We start from the raw sequence: 4,914 nt of genomic DNA on the forward strand, positions 1-4,914 counted from the left end.
TTTTAATCTGTAATAAAAGGAGAAGATAAATTATAGCATTTCGTCTTTCATCAGCCAACACACACACACACACACACACACAAGTCAAAGTCGACGTGGCCAATCTTCACATGCACGCCGTGTTATTACATCCAGCTCACATCCCAGAAAAATTACTGTGAAAATTACATCGCTGACAATGCGTCTTAATGATAACGCACAGCTGTGAGAAACAGTAAAGATATGTGTTAATGGGAGATCTACAGGAGCAGGAAAGACTTATTAGGACGGAGTGTTTACGCGTGGCAGAGACATAAAAGCACAGAGAATACAAATCTTACCCTTTAGTGTGCTAATATTTCTTTATATCCAAAGCAGAGCAGGTTTAAGCCAGTTCAGAAGCTCCTGACCTGGGTTCTGGAGAGTCGAACTGATCTTAAAGAAGCATCAGAACATTTACAAATGTTTAAAAAAGAGGCAGGAGTTGTCTGCTCCTGTGGCTCAGGTGTTTCCAGGTGTGAGTGCAAAGATGAGTCTGTCTAAATATATCAGTGTGGTGATTCTGTTGAAGCCGGTGGCGGAGATCAGAAATCCGATGAGTGCTTTTCCTCAGGCTTTCTGTGGGGGAGTGAGCCGAGGACTGGGTGTGGTCCCGGAGGATACAGGTGGATTTGTTCAGGTGGAGAGCGGCTCGAGTGGCAGCTCTGACCCCTGCAGGTACACAGTGACACAGATTCACAGCACACGATCGCCTCTGCGGGGATTTGAGTTGTGAAAAGGTGGACGTCTTCAGTGTCTCTGCCAGAGAGCTGTCATGATTCTGAAAAGACAAAAATAATCCTCCAAACTTGAGACAGGAGAGTCGTATGAAGACGTGATGTGATATGTTGCACAATGTTGCTAAAGATGCAGTCATTGCCTCTTAAGTTGAGCCTGTCAGGTTTGTCATGTCTACAGTGGTGTCATATACAAGAAGAATAAAACTGTCTGCAGTGAACTCACTTTTTGTCCCACTGGCTTGTAGGACTGAATGATTCATTGATTTTAAATTGAAAGAGTCACTGACGCTCTTAATATCCATATCTACTGCCACCTCAGTCCAGGTCAAACTTTTTGCACTACTGGACAAATCTGAACATGCTTAATCTACTTTAAAATCAGTTACACTCTATTTATATTTTTATAGTTTTATTATGTCCTTAGTACTTTTAGTATTGTTTGCTGTTTTGCACCTACAGACCACAGCAAACTCCTCGTATGTGTGAACTGACTTTGCAATAAAAGTGATTCTGATTCTGATTCTGAAACAGCTGTGATAAATTTTGCTGCGGGATGTGTTTTAAACCCGTGTTTCAATGGTTTTACAAATTCATGCCGTCTTCCTACTGTGACGGTCATGCTCACCAATCAGACGTGGCCCAAGGCGACTGTGTATACGCCGACCAACAACAACACGTGAAACCCCAAGTACAACTTTAGATTTGTGGTGTGGAAAAACGGCGTCCTCTGATCCACCAGCAACCTTGGATGATTTAGATTCAAAGAAAGGCGGCACTTCTGTGATATGGAAGTATTTCGGCTTCAAAGAGACAGACGTGCACCACGAGGTGCAACACCATAAACTCGTACTAGCACTTAAAAAAAACACCACAGGCATCTATATGACCAGTGTACGGCGAAAAATGAAGCGATACACAGTGAAAATTGAACTGAAGCTTGACTTAAAAAAACATCGGAAATTGAATCGCAATATCAGTCAGAAACATTGCAATATGATTTCTTTTTCCCCAAATCGTTCAGCACTACTCGCCTGTATTTCACTTAGAAAATCGGTGTTTTAAACTCTGTGTTCCCGTTAATGTCTCTTAAAGTTTTAGGATGCAGAAGAAACTCTCTGTTATGGTTGTAGCTCTAGAAAACAGTTGCGTTTACGCCCATCTGGCAGATTCAGAGCAACGTTATCAAACAGACTGACTGAAACCCAGAAGTAAGTGGGTGTTAGTGGGTTTTTTGTCTAGTGTGAAACAGGAAATATGCAACCATAGCATAGCAACCATCAGTAGGCAAGTCACGCGTCTGGCCTACATGCTATGACTTTAGCAGCAGCAACATTAGAAGAAGTCATTCTCTTCATTGAATGTGGGAATTTTACACTGAAACAACCCAATGTTCGCCGAGGTGGCAAAATTTTTGTCAGTATATCAGTTAATCCACATACTTTTCTACTGAGAAGTCAATTTTTTGCCTTGGACATGTAGTTTGAGTCTTTTAGTTTTCCAATTATCGCTTGTTAGAGCTGAAAAACTCATGTCTCCTGCAGAATTGCATGTTGCCAGCTAGAAATGCTAATCCAGATTTTGTCTTCCTCTACCAAAGACACACTGCCTCAAAAATCACCATGAATGCAAATTGTACAACTGCAGCGTTGTAAATTTCATATGTACCACGGAAAGCTTGACAGCCTGCCGCTAGGGGTCTCCCAATCAAAACAAAAGACAAGTAGCACGGGATCATGGGAGTTTCTGTCTTTGTTATATTCATGGGATGTTTAGTCACGTTGGCTGACTTCCTTCCTCACTCCTGACAAATGAAACGCACCGATACCTTGAGTTAATTTACGTATTTTCTCCGGGTTTAGAACGTTATTGGAAGCTTTTGTCAGAACACCACTCAACAAAACATTTAACTAAAGTCGAGTCATTTATAGACATTTTACAGAAACTGAGGAGGAGTGGTGTCGACCAGTTTGTGTCCACCAGGTAGATTAAAGTCTAGTATTCATTGTCTTTAAGCTCCAGTTTGGTCTCCACCAACCTTTAGCTTCTAGACGTTCCTCAGTCCTTACCAGCTGTACAGAGATTTTGCTGCAAGTCCAAAACAATATGCTGAAAGAGGCTAAAAAGCTACGTAGAACTGCAGAGTTCGGGATAATTATCTGTGGATTTGCTGATGTTCCCTTTCATGATTCATGTTGATTCAGTGATCAAAACATATTGATGAGTGCAGTTCAGGAGGATGAAGCAGTGAACAGACGTATATTTCAGTAAAGAACAGCAGAGGAGAAGAAACACGGCATCATCAACCACTCTGGACCTTTGGTTCTGCTCTGCTGCTGCTTTCTGTGGTCGACTCTATTGTTCATCCCTCCTTCCTTTGTTCCTGTGGCTCCTGAGCGCTGCAGTGGCCCCCGCTGGCCACCAGAGGGGAGTAGTGAACTGCAGAGCCTGCTGTCAGAGCCTCCTCTTCATTGTTGTCCTGCAGCTTCAACTGGTGATCTGTGTTTCTGAGTGCAGGAATGTTTCTTTGTCCTGCAGCGAGAGAAACACAAGAAGTAAAAACTAGAATGAGATGCTGAGTTATTATTTTTTTTGTTGGTGTTTTCAGTCATCATCTTCTCATGATGCCGTTAACTTGTGATCACATTTTAAAGACAGATAATAGATTGACAAAACAAAAGAAATATAAAGTTTGAACTAAATATTTAATAACAGATGTTGTTGTTGTTGTTGTTGACAGATTTTCTGCGTCCGTACACCAGTGTTTTATGGGAGAACGGAGCAGTGGCTGCTCGCAGTGTCTTCCTTTGTCTCATCACTCGTTTCCTCCCGAGGTCTCTTTGAGTCCATTTACACTGAGCTGCAGGCGAGAGGGAAAAAAAACTCTTTGAAAAATGGCAGGAGCTCTCCGCCCAATGCCACCTTGTTGGAGAGTTGAGCTCTTATCAGCTGAAGTCTTTCTCAGTAATATCACTTTAATGGCCTTATTGTGAGTTATGACAATCTCACCCACACCGTCATTAACCTACCGGTCCTTAATCTCAGCGAGAGGAGCACCTGTCAGGCTTCGTTAGCCATTAAACCGTTAATAATCTCTGCCAGCGTGCACGCACGCACACAGCCTTCGTCGCGGTGCGTGGAAAAAGAAATGATTAGACGGGTGCTTTTTCATCACCTCTGATGAAAGCAGTGACGGGCTGTGGAGATCCTGGGTGAGATGGAGAAGGTAAAAAACAAGGGTCCCTTAATGAGGTCTGTTAGATTGAGTATTATCAGTGGCCCCCCAGGGCAGCTGCCACGGTTATACATCTACTGCTGCCGCGCCGTTGCCATTACATGTATACCTTGCAAGTCCCACGTGAGCATTGATTCATTCTTTAACTTGATTTTAAGGTTGATATAATATCATCCAGAATGTTCTCAGCAGCTTTAATGGTCCTAATGCTCATTAAAAGCTTTAGTCCTTGGTAGAGCTTGTGTGACTCATGGTAATCAGCCTGGAAATGAGGAATCATTTTACTTCATCGCTCAGCAGCTTTAATTTGTAGTTGACACGTGGAAATCTCTCATAACTCCACAGTTGTTGCTCCAGTTTGTTTGGAAACCTTCTGATTCTGTGTGTTCGGTCGATATCAGAGGGGAACATTTTAATTGCAATGATCATTTAATTAATTCGTACCCTCAAAGTCCAAATCGTCCCCTCAAATGACTAAAACCTACAATCAATATATTTCCTTCAGTAACATCCTTCTGAATTAGTGCCTCTGAATCATTCATTGTTTTTATTAGAGCTGACAGTAAAGACAGGACGGAGACGGGACGGAGACGGGTCTGACATGCAGCAGGTCCCCAGATGCACTTGAATTGGGCTCGTTGCGGTTCATGGTTGGCACCAGCATCCGGTGGTGAGAGGGGAAAATCACTGTTTGATTGAGCTGCTGACACCTGACACCATCGACATGCAACCTATCATGACGGGTCACAGAGGGTCACATTAAGGGGTCACGAGCAGAGAAGCTTGGGAGCCGCTGGGTGTAATCCACAAACCCTGTGGTTACGATGACGGAGGACCTGGGGTTTGGTTACGATTTCTTATTCATAATAATTTCATTATTTTTAATATTATTACTCAACCGTCGCGATGATCTTCCTCTAATCT

This window comes from Pagrus major, chromosome 11 (genome assembly GCF_040436345.1).
Source record: "Pagrus major chromosome 11, Pma_NU_1.0".
Taxonomy (NCBI): Eukaryota; Metazoa; Chordata; class Actinopteri; order Spariformes; family Sparidae; genus Pagrus; species Pagrus major.